Genomic DNA, 13022 nt, shown 5'->3' with positions numbered 1-13022 from the left:
TTGGGGGTTTTCTTAGCACAGATACTGGAGTCGTTTGCCATTTCCTTCTCTAGCTCATTTTACAGATGAGGAAACTGAGGCAAACAGGGTTAAGTGATTGGCCTAGGGTCATACAGCTAGTAAGTGTCTGAGGCCAGATTTGAACTCAAGAAGATGAGTCTTCCTCACTTTAGGCCTGGCACTCCATCCACTGTGCCACCATGTCTGCTATATGCAGGGTCTTTTGCTGGTGAGGAGGGGAGGGTAAGAAAAACAACACAATCTTTTCCAATTGTGGTTTAAAGAAGGAAGTGAAATGTTTTAAGAAATAAATCTATTTTTAAGAAATAAATTGATTTTCTATTACCTATGTCTCTTAGATCAGAGAATCCCATGACAGGAAAGGTCCAGGTGTCTTTTGGGAGATAATAGAGGAAGAGAAATCAGAGGCCATATAGCTAAACTCCATCATTTTGCATGTGAGGAAACTAAAATCCAGTTATATTAGATGATTTGTCCATGGTCACACAGATAAGAAGAATCAGAGGCAGGATTTGAATGCAGGTCCTCTGAGTCCCAAGCTGATATCCTTTCCATTGCACCATCCAATTCTCATACTTTTGGCTCGTGGTAGGAAACTTGGGCATGATCCTGAGACTAACTCCTCACCATCTAATGTGGAGTTCATAATATTAGAGACATGCCCTTTACATTGGAGGCATCCTAGGCACTAATTGACTCAGATTATTAGTAGAAGAACTGGGTTCAAACCCTGGCTTTGCAACTCATTACCTGTATGTTCCTGGATAAAGAATTTTACCTCTAAAGCCTATGATCCTATGGCCTCTCTTGTATTAAGTTTTCTTTTCTGCAAAATGAAAAAAAGTCCTTCTCCAAAGTAACACAAACTACTACCAATCACTTGAAAATACTTCAAAATTGAGAATAATCAGAAATGCAAATAAAACCACTCTGAGTTGCTAGTGAGTTTTACTGAACTGATTTCTTCTCTCTCTCTTTTTCATTCTTTGTTACAAAGAAGAGGAAGAAGGAAGGTCCTATTTAACAGTTAAGATGATGCAAAGTTCAAAGATATTTAAAAAAAAACCTCTGAGGTTCTTTATTGTTTTGGAGAGGGAAGGAAGTGATCTGTGATCTCATTGGTATAGGGAGCTTCCACCCTCTACCAATTTAAGTTAGTGATTGTTCTGCAACTTGGAGTCTTAGAGAGCACTAAGAGGGTAACTTTCACCAAGAGAAATACTGATAATATGTATCAGAGGGAGAGGGAGAGCCCAGGCATTCCTAAATCCCAGGCAAGCTCACTAGCCAATATGTCACTGTAAAATACCTTTAGATCCAGCATTAGATCATAGCATCATTAGGTTTAGAGCCTTCGAGTACATTGAATCCCATCTACTATCTTCCAGATGAAGAATGTGATAGCAAAAGAGGTTCAATGACTTGTTTAGGATCACACAGCTAGTAAGTGCCTAAGGCAACATTGGAACTCACATAGTAAAATATGATAAAATCCAGTCTTGGAAAGCACACAGGAAAATAGCTATAGCTGTGAACTGATTTAATCATTTTGGAAAACAAGATGGAATTATACAATAAAAGTTACTGAAATATTCATTCCCTTTGGTCCAAAAATTCCTACTTTGGGGCTTAAAATATATTGAGGTTAGTGACAGGGAAAAAGGAACCCGTATGTACAAAATATGTATATTTTATATATATATATATATATATATATATATATATATATATATATATATATATATATATATATATATTTCTAATAGCACTATTTATAATAGCAACAACAACTAATAAAGACAAAAAAACCACCTAGAACTATGTTCACATTGTGGTACATGAATGCATAATGGAATATCATTGTTCTGTATGGAATAACACACATGAAAAACAAAAAGAAATTTGAAAAGGGTTATAAGAAATAGTGTGCTGTAGGGTGGGGAAGGAAGCAAAATTACATTACACACACTGACTAAAATTATGTGAATGAAGGTAACATCAAACAGCACAAAATTCACATCAAGTACCATGGACAGCAACTTTACAATCTTATTAAAATATTCCAGCTCTTAAGAGTCTTAATGACTCCAGGTAAATGACAAGAATGTCATTTCATGTCCAGTCATTTACAAGCATTTATGTATTCTTTTCCTTAACTGTTTTCATGGAGTTCTGTGATTGTTTTTCTTTGGAAATGTAGGTATCCTTTCCACATTGTGGAGGTTAGGGGCGCAGCACCCCAGAGATCTGGAAAATCTGAATGAAATTTTTTGGCCCTCTCTTCATACCAGAGAAGAAGTCTGGATTTTTTATTTTTCTTTTATGGGGTACTTACGGAATTAAAAGATAAAATATGTGGATATTATACAATACTATACATATATTTTATGCATTTTTGAATGTCTAAAATTTTCTGTTATTGTTGGCCTTCTAATGTCATCTGTGACTTCTGCAGAACTCCCCCAAAATATCCTATTTAATTTCTTATGCTGATCTGTGATATACCAAAAGCAATGGGGAAAGTCACGACGTGGAAGCGTTTTGGTTTTCGTTCTTGCTCATAATTTTGCTTTGGTCCTTATGCACATACTTAAATTCTTGTATCGACCAATGAAAATAAAAGATGCCAATAAAAATAAAAGGAGGCAGTTGAGCTACATAGTCTTCATTGTCGATCATAGCTCTAAGTCCTATGATTCTAGTGATTTCTTTGTATAATTGTCATGTCTAAATATCTCTGTGTATCTTCTATACCATGAAGTGCAATGCTAGGCACATGAAATATGCCCTTAAGGAATGTCTTTTGATTAACATATTAAGAATGACCAAATTCAAACTCTAGTTAAGAAATCTGCTTTCCTACTTCTCCAAACATCACTGTCCCCAAGATGAGAATCAACAACCAATCAATGAGCATTTATTAAGCTGTTTAGTTGTCCTTTGAACTCAAAGATGACCAAGATGACATCACTACGTTGGGGTCAAGGTACAGTGTGTATGACTCTGGCTGATCAGACCAGTATGAGCTCAGAAGGCTCTGCCACAGGTTGGGTATAAATAATCCATATGACCATTTAGAGTGGAGAGGTCGCTATTAAGCACCTACTCTATGACACATACTGTGCTAGATGAGCGGGGATACAAGGACAAAAATGAAGGAGGGAAGGGAATAAGCATTTATATGGTGCCTACTATATTCCAGGCACTTTGTAAGTGCTTTTTACAAATATTATTTTTATGATCCTCACAACAACCCTGAGAGGTGGGTACTGCTGTTATCCCCATTTTATAGTTGAGGAAACTGAGGCAAACCAAAGCTAACTGACTTGCCCAAAATCACACAGGTAGCATCTGAAGCCAAATTTAATTCAGACCTTCCTGACTCTAAGCCCAATGCACTGCATCATCTGGCTGCCTCCACCCCAAAAATGAAATACATCTCTGCCCTTGAGCACTCTATATTCTGTCAGAGAAAAGAGAGTCCTCATATGCTTGAGGGATCTCAAGGTGTCTGGTGGAATTTGACTTGTTCTACCCAGATGCCTTTATTTGCCTGGAGAACTCTTTAGGATAATGTTGACCTTTCATCATCCCTGTCTCTCACTCAGACTTAACAAAATACTTTTTTTGCTCCTCTATCTTGTATTTATCATAAATCTGTGTATCATTCATTCAACATCTTCTTAGGTTTTTACTATGTACGTAACCCTATGTTAGGTACCAAAGGAAATATAAAGATCAGTTGAAATATGATTTCTGCCCTCATGGAACTTAGAATATTAGGTAAATGTGACAGAAATACAGATAATTATAATACCCAATATTAAATAATAATAACAAGAATTCATTAAGGATCTATCGTGTATAGAAAACTTCTAGGAAATGTGGGGATGCAAAATTTAGATGAAGCACAACCTCTGCCCTCATGAAGTTGACAATCCAGTAGGGCATTAGCACACAAATATTTCTACTACTACTACTACTACTGCTGCTGCTGCTGCTACTACTACTACCACTACTACTACTACTACTACTACTACTACTACTATAATAATAATAATAATAACATCACAACAGCTAGTATTTATATAACATTTCAAAGTTTAAAAATTAGTTTACAAATATTACTCTATTTTATCCTCACAAACACCCTATGAAGTAGGTGCTGTTATTATTCCCATTTCACAAAAGAGGAAATTGAAGCAGATAAAGGTTAGGTGACATACTCAGGTTGACAGAGCTAGTAAGTATCTGAGGCCAGATTGAACTCTGGTCTTCCTGACTCCAAGTCCATCTCTCTATTGCTCTGCCTACCTACTGATAACTCTGCAACCTGTGCATCATTTGGGGCTCTTATTATTCTTTTCTCAGACAGTCAGACAAGATTTAGCCCTGAGAGCTTTTCCATGAAAATAATCCATATACTTCTTGCTTGTCCCCTTTTAGACCTCAGGTCTTAGGACCATCTGAGTTTGGCTTATTTCTAGTTCACTTGGTTATCTCATCAGCACCTATGGATTCAATTATCATCTCTCTACTTATAATTCTAAGAGAGGTAGATAGATAGATAGATAGATAGATAGATAGATAATTTTCTAATGTATATTATTCTAATATATTTTCTAATAGATGGATAGATAGGCCCTAAAATCTCCAGAGCACCCATTCTCTATCACCAACTAACTGCCTATTAGGAATTGCTAACTTGATACTCCATGGGCATCTCAAATTCAATAAGACTAAAACAAAACTCATCTTTTCCCCCAATCCCGCCCCTCTTATTAATCTCCCTGTTACTGTTGAAGGTACTGCCATCCTTCCAATCAACCAGATTTGTAACCTCAATGTCCTCTGCAGCTCTTCACTCTCCCTATATCACCTTATATATCCAGTTGCCAAATCGTGTTGCTTCTTCCTTCTCATCCCTTATCCATGTCTCTTTTCTCCACTCAACAGCCATCTCTCTGGCTCAATCTCTCTTCAACTATCACCCAGCTATTGCAATAATAATCAGTCTCTTAGTTAGTCTCCCTGCCTCATGTGGGAGAGATGCTCTCCCTCTTCCAACCCATTCCCCATAATAGATCATCCAAATTGATTTTCTTTTTTTAATCATTATTCTTTTTTTAATTTTTAGGCAATTGGGATTAAGTGACTTGCCCAGGGTCACACAGCTAGTAAGTATCAAGTGTTTGGTCTGAGGCCAGATTTGAAATCAGGTCCTCCTGACTTCAGGGCTGGTGCTTATCTGCTGAGCCACCCAGCTGCCCCTCAAAGTGATTTTCCTAGAGCCTAAATCTGATGGTGTCATCCCACCCATTACTAAGTCATCTCAGTGACTCCCTTGCCTTTAGGAATAATTATAAACTCCCTTATTTGACATTTTAAGCTCTTCTACATGCTTCTTTCCACATACCCCATAGTCTATCCATACTATTGTATTCATTGTTTTTCACACATGACACTCTATTTCCTGTCCTGCCTGCCTAAAATGTACTCACTCCTCACCTTTACCTCTGAGAATTTCTAGCCCTCATTAAGACTTAGCTCAATTGACTTCTTCTGCAGGAAGCTTTTATCATCCCACCCCTCCCCGAGCTGCTAGCAACCTCCTCTCCAACTACTTTGTATGTACATTTCACGTACCAAGAGCATTGAGGTAGTGCAGTGGATAGTCAATGGGCTTGGAGTTGGAAAGACTTGAGTTCAAATCTGACTCTGACACTTACTAGCTATGTGACCTTGGGCAAGTCACTTAACTTCTGTCAGTTTCCTCCACTGTAAAATAGGGATAATAATCTCATGCCTACTTCACAGTGCTGTTGTGAGAATGAAATGAAATATTTGTAAAGCATGCATAGTGACAGCGCAGTAGGTGCTTAAGAAATGCTGGTCTTCTTTTTTTATGTACATTATTGTCTCTACCTCATTAGAATGCAAGGTTCTTGAAGACGCTCTGTTTTTGCTTTATACTGTTTCCCCAGCAATTAGCACAGTATCTGGAGCATAATAAGTGCTTAATAAATGTTTTTAGACAGAAAGAGGAAGAAAGGGAAAAAGGAATTTTTGGAGCCAGGAGAGTACTATGTGTTTTTTTCACATGTCATAATGTGCATGGGCCTGTGACCTCCATGAAAGTAGAGATTGTGCAACTCAAAAGCATATGGAAAAAAAATTAAAAAAATAAAAATTAAAGAAAAGAAAGTAGAGATTGTATCTTAGCCAAATCTCATCTCTCCCCCAGTGCCTAACATAGGGCTCTGAACACAGTTGGTGCTCAATGAATGATTCCTAAATGGAATGTTATGCACACACCAAACCCAGGCAGAAGGCTATGTGAATGAAACTCCAGTTAGCAAAGACTCCAAATGCTTTTACCTATCATACTATAACAAACTGCTTGTGGATAAAAAAAAAAAAATCATTCATGCGATAAATACTTACAAGAGGATTACAGTTTTACAAAGGATGCTGGGCTTTTATTCAGTGCTTTCTTTTCTCTCTGCAGCAGCTGGATTGAGGACTCCTGAAGGCTTTGAGTTGAGCCATTTTCTGCTAAATACAAAGGATTTGCCTGTGACTCACTGCCCCTCATGCACAGGAACTAAAGCAGATTTCTGTTCTCCTCTCCAGGCTAGACTGACTGATTCTTCTGGACAAATCTGTGCCCATGGACAGCCTTGGGTCATACTGTGAAGGCTCTTAAATGAGTTTTCAGGGCCCATTGCCTGCCTCCCTGATACCCACTCCATGGCCCTGTCCTCCTGGTCCTTCTCTGGTTAGGGGAAAAAGTGTTTAAAGCACTCAGAGAATGCCAAAATCTGAGAGCTGGAAAGGATCTCAAAGGGTATGCAAACAAGCATATAGTCCCTGATAAATGGTTTTCCAGCTTCCTTTGCTGGAAGATCTCCAATGACAGTCATTACCTCTCCAGATAGCTCATATTTTTAGGAAATTTGTCTTACATCAAGTCTTTTGTTTTGTTTTGTTTTCTTACTGTCTTGGGTTTTCTAAGTACATAATCAAGATATCTATGTATCTACGAGAAGATATATTTAAACTTTTTCATAGCCAAACCTTTTTTTTTTTCTTTAATTTCTCGTTCATGCCTTATTGCTTTCACTGGTAGGTACTAGATGTGTGACCTGGTCACATCCCTTAACTTTTCCATGCCCAAGATAATTCTCTTGCAGAATATTTGTCAATCAGAATCAGTAGAGGGAAATTCTACCCTGGGAGTTCCCTCCACCAACAAAATCACAGGTACAGACCAAAAAAAAAAAAAGAAGAAGAAAAGGAAAGAAAATTGCTCACATTTCTAAGACTGCAGAAATAGTATCACAGATCTAAAATTGAAAGTCATCTTGTCCAGCACTTCCTTTTACAGATGAAGAAACTAAGACCCAAATAGGTGATGTGACTTGTCCCGGTTCACCCACAGAATAAATGGGAGACATCATCTTCTTGTGACTCCAAGTTTGGCAGTTTTTCTACAATGCCACATTGTCTCATAAAAATGGTGAATGGACAGCCCAGTTGCACAATAGATATACTGTTTTAGTGGGGATGCTTCATATTTCTAAATTATATATAATGTTAGCTCATGACTTAGAATATGCATTTTTATCACAATAAGGAAATATCATTTCAGGTCTATTTGTAACATTTTTAATCTAAATTAATGTTGTCTTTTATTGAAGGCTTTCTCTGAGTCTAATGATATGATCATGTAGTCTTTACTTTTTCTCTTGTTAACATGATTTATTACATTGATTGTGTTCCTGGTATTAAACCTTCCTACATTCTAGTTATAAATCCTACTCTGTCATGATGGATAATTTTTTTTATGTACTGCTGTATTCTATTTGTGAGTACTGCATTTAATATTTTACATCAATATTCATTACTGATACAGTTTCTTTCTCAGCCTTGCCTTTGTTTTGTTCAAGGATCAAAACTATATTTGCCCTTTTTTTTTTGTTTGGAAAAATCTATGTGATCTAGTTCTTTAAAAAAAATAGTCAAGGCTCTGCTCCCTTTTCCTCCCCACTCCTCATGACTATACACACTTCCCTTCCTCTAGCTCTGGTACTCTCTTCAGTCAGAGTCTGGGATCCCTGACTCCTGGCCTCCATCCCCTTCCCTCCACCTCTTCTCATTCATGGAGCACTGAGGCTGAGGCTGAGCATTGTGAGGCTTAACGTGTTGGAAAGGATCCCACAGCAGTCTGAGATGCAAGAAGGATAGCTTCCATGCCTTAATCTTCAGGGACTTTGGATTAGGTGGAGAGGCAGTGCAAAGGGCTAGGGTTCTAGACCAACTTTATAGACACTCAGCCACCTGCCTCCCTGTCTTTTGGGAGCTCCCATCTTTGGCAAAGCACCCAGGTGATGGAAATGCTGTATTCAGACCAAGCATTGCTCTAAGCATTTGTAGCTTGTTGGAATTTAACAAGGCCCCAGAGGAAAGCATAGGGCTATTGTGTGGTCTCCTGATCTGGCATGTGCACTGTGCCCTTGGGGATCTCCATGGCCTCTTCTTTAACCCTATCTTCCATCTGAACTTTCCTGTTGCTTTCTTATGTGACACAATAGATGTGGTCCGATGATACAAGTAAGCTGGGCCCCAACAAACATACCCACAATGTTCCGTCACTGGACACATAAGTAGAGGAAAGATGGGATCCTGAGCTTTGACAACTACCCTGCATTATTTGTTCTGGCTTCTAGTTCTTGCTGATGGACACAACAACCCAGCTTTGGTAATTTACTCAACAGTTTCTGCAGACTAGAGGCAGCTAGATGTCTCAGTGGATAGAACACTGGGCCTGGAGTCAGGAGGATCTGAGTTCAAATCTGGCCTCAGACATTTACCAGCCATGTGACCCTAGGCAAGTCACTTAATGCCTGTTTGCCTTAATTTACTGGAGAAGGAAATGGCAAACCACTCCAGTATCCTTGTCAAGGAAAAGATAGCATGGTCCACAGAGTAATGAACAGTCAGACACAACTGAATAATCTGCAGACTTCCTGGAGCAGAAGCATGGACCTGGTTGAGATTCTGTCCTTCCTCTTCCACTTCTGCTTCTCTATACTCAGCAAAGATTACTCTGTGGAAGGCATAAGTGATTTCCTGCCCAATTTCTCCAGGAATTTGGGTTGGTATTCCAAAGGAAGAGAAATCCTCCATAATACTATCTCATTCTCTTGGCAATGCATTTCTCATCAAGTGTTACTGATTTTGGAGTGACTATTCATGAGCAAGGTTTCACTGCAGAAAGCACATACCAGCTGTCTGCCTCCCCTGATTAGTACTTCAGCTAGCATTCATTGCTCTCTACTCTGAGATGTTCTATCAATTTCCCAACCAGTTAGCAGCCCACAGATCCCTCAGGAAAGTATGTAGGAGGCCATTGCTAACGGTGCCATAGACCAGCAGATTTCCTGAAGAGTACATCCAGTGATGCTGAAACAGCCCCCAGTACTCCCCTACATGATCACCAATCAGATCTGACTTTGGGAGTTGGAGAGAAATCAGTCTTGATTCTATGAGAGTGTTCTGTACAACTGGTCCCTGCCCTAGGTGGACTTTGAACTACTGACATCATATGCCTAGGGGCTGGGTGTACTGGTCTTTGAGAACTTAGCCAAATGACTAATGGTGGTGATTCCAGCAGGTCACAGTGATGCCAAGAGAGTTTGGAAGAAGCAGAAAGGCACAGACCCTGAGAAAGCCTTAGGGACTGCAGAGAAGGGTCTTCATACCCTAGAGACAAGAGGGGTTCAGACCGCCAGAAATAGAGATGATGGAGACATCCCAGAAACAGTACAAGAGATGCAGTCTGGTAGCTCCCAGTGGTGGGAACTGTATTTCCCCAGGTATCTGTCAATGGTATATACTTGTTCCTATCTTTACTTTCCAAATTACTGAACCACAGCATGACTTACAGGATTCTCTGGTGTGTTATTATTTACATCAGAACCTCTCATAGTTAATAAAGTTGCAAAGTGAAAAAAAGATGGTAGATTCATTGGTGTGGAATTCACTTTGATAGATTTCATATTTCTGTTCAGGCCACCACCAACCTTCTAGTCACCTAGGCTTACACCAGAGAGTCACCTTTGACTGTTTCCTTTCCCTCTCCTCTTACTCAATTTGTTGCCAAGTCTTGTGGATTCTACCTTCACAACATTTCTCAAATCTTGTTTTCTTTTGCCCAATCACCCCATGCAACCCTAGTTAAATCTCTCATTACCTCTTGCCTTGACTATTGCAAGAATAACTTCATTGCACTCTTGACTTTCAGTTTTTCTGTAGTCCATCCTCCACTGAAGCTTCAAAATGGTAAAGATTAAGCTTGGCTGCAAAGTAAAACTATGAGAAGTTTCTTCTCCACCCTTCTTTGCAAAGATAGGGATTGTGGGTATGGAATATTGCTTGTAACATTAGACTTTCTAGATATGTTGGTTGGTTTTGCCAATTTTTGTTTCTTTTGCACACTTTTTTGTTTTCTTAATCAATAAACATTTACTAAGCACCTACTATGTGCCAAGTACTGTGTTAAGTGATGGAGAGAGCAATAACTCTCTGGAAGAGGTAGACAATGATTTATTGGGAAATACAGGTGATATAAAAGGAACACCTATCAATAAAAAGTAAAAGAATGAAAATAAATCCCTTCACAGTCTAATTTTAACCTCTCTTTCCAGAAATATTTTGTATTACTTCTTTTCACAAAGCCCACATTCCATGTCTTGCTTGCTGCTCCTCAAACTCATCTCACACCCTGCCTTTGCATGAGCTGTCCATAATCCTCAGACTAAACCTTCTTCTTGCCTTTGCCTCTTAGAATCCTTAACTTTGCATATAGCTCATCTTAAATTTTATCTGCTTGGAGATGTCTTTTCTGATGCCCCCGGGTCATTAGGATTCTCGCCTTCTAACAGTCTTCTATTTCTTTGTGTGCTTCTAATCTGCCCCTCTCCCTCACTAGAATATAATCTCCCTGAGGTCAAGGACTGTTTTTCATTTTTGTCTTTGTATCCCTGGTGCCTAGCACAATGCCTTGCATATAATAAGCACTTGATATACAGTTAAATTGAATTGAGTTATGAATTTATTGGCCTCTAATGCCATTTTGCAGGACAGCTTTTTAATGTCCCATGTTATTTTGGTAATACACACATGTACATGCATGCACACACACACATACACACATGCACATGCACACACATGTGTGGGTGCACACACACACATACACACAGAGTTGATGGAGCACCACTTGAAAAACAGAACATCTTATCCTGCCTCTGACATGTACTTTCACAAATATACCCTGGCTATGACTTAATTTCTCAGTTATCTATACATCATTCTCTAAAATTATGTTAGAAAAAATTTTTATTTTTTTATTTTTATATTTTTTATAAATTTTTGTTCATTAAAAACTAACAATAATCTTAACATTTAAGGAACTATAAATTGCAAGACACACTGACCTAGGTTGGAGTTCCCCATACCAGAGAAATCACAGTTCTCCCTTATATTTTGTGAAACAGAGCTGGAAGGGACCCTAGAGGTCACCTAGTCCAGCCTCAGCATTTTATAGTTAAGGAAATTATCACCCACAGAAGTGAAATAATTTGTCCAAGGTCTTATAGATAGCAAGGAATAGGGCTAGGATTTGAACTCAGGTCCTTTGACTCTAAATCAGGGATGAGGAACCTGCGGTCTTAAGACTACATGTGGCCCTCCAGGTCCTCCAGTGTGGCCCTTTGACTGAATCCAAACTTCACAGAACAAATCCCCTTAATAAAAGGATCCATTCTGTAAAGCTTGGACTCAGTCAAAAAGCCACACCCGAGGACCTAGAAGGCCACATGTGGCCTTGAGGCCACAGGTTCCCACCCCTGATATACCCCCATTCTAACTCTCCCTTCTCAAAATACATTGCTTTTTCCATTATGCCACTCATTATAGAATTGTGTATAATAATCTCTGATCATTTTCTTGATTTCTTTTGCCTTTATTATGATGTTTTAAGGCTGAATGGTAAGGTGGAAAGAACTCAGAATCATGAACTAAATTTATAAACTTACTGTCTATTTGATCTCAGACAAGTTGCTTAAACTCTTTACATATCAGTTTTCACATCTGTAAAATGAGAGTTTGATTAGCTGGCTTCTCTTTTTCCTTCAAATTCTAAATATGTGATTCTGTAATCTCTTTCTTTTTTCTCATTTAGGTGATTTGAGTGTTCTCTTTAAGAAATACTTGTTAATTATTTACTGTCATTAATCCTGTCAAAAACACTTCTTTAATTTATTTTTTTCTGATTTTTAATTGTGTAATCTCTGCTCAGCTCTTTCTTTCTTTCTTTCTTTCTTTCTGTGTTCTATTAGTATATGTATGCCTTTGTTCTTTTTCTAAGTTTTTTCTTTTTAAGAGCAGGCAACTCAAGTTTCTTTTTCTTACTGGCATGGGCATTCAGTACTATGATATTGCTTCTGAATACTGCTTTGGCTGCATCCCATAGATTTTGATATGCAGAATATATATTGCCATTATCTTTGATGCAATCTATGATTGTTTTTATAATTTCCTCTCTTACCCAGATATTATTTAATAAATCATTTTTAGTTTCCATGTGGGCATACACTTTTTATTCATTATAAGATTATTTTCTGCTAACTTGATTCTATTGTGATCCATAAATGCAGTCTATAAAATCTCTGCTTCCATCTTCCTTGTCAACCAGCACGTGATCAATACATATTCTATGTATATTTGGGGGCGAAAAGGAAAGGTTATTTGTTTTCTCCATTGAGCTTTGTCTATATATCTACTAGATCAATCTCTGTAATTTCTTTGTTACTAATCTTTTTCTTGGATTTATCAAATTCAGATAGTGGGATGTTAAAATCTCCCATCATTATTGATTTTACTACTTTTTATAAAACCATGAGCTTTTCCTTTTGTAATTTTACTAATACATTTATTAG

General features: G+C 38.1%; 2 pseudogenes; both read left to right on the top strand.

Moving 5' to 3' along the window:
- Nucleotides 1-8822, top strand: part of LOC110197355 (general transcription factor IIH subunit 4 pseudogene) — a 103206-nt pseudogene extending 94384 nt beyond the window's left edge.
- Nucleotides 8823-8997: 175 nt separating this feature from the next.
- LOC144454070 (general transcription factor IIH subunit 4 pseudogene) lies at nt 8998-9951 on the top strand (annotated as a pseudogene).
- The last annotated feature ends 3071 nt before the right edge of the window (nt 9952-13022 follow it).

This window comes from Phascolarctos cinereus, unplaced genomic scaffold (assembly GCF_003287225.1).
Source record: "Phascolarctos cinereus isolate Bilbo 61053 unplaced genomic scaffold, phaCin_HiC Scaffold_2;HRSCAF=192, whole genome shotgun sequence".
In the NCBI taxonomy this organism is placed as follows: domain Eukaryota; kingdom Metazoa; phylum Chordata; class Mammalia; order Diprotodontia; family Phascolarctidae; genus Phascolarctos; species Phascolarctos cinereus.
The sequence above is the reverse complement of the archived record's forward strand: the minus strand, read 5'-3'. Positions and strand labels throughout refer to the sequence as shown.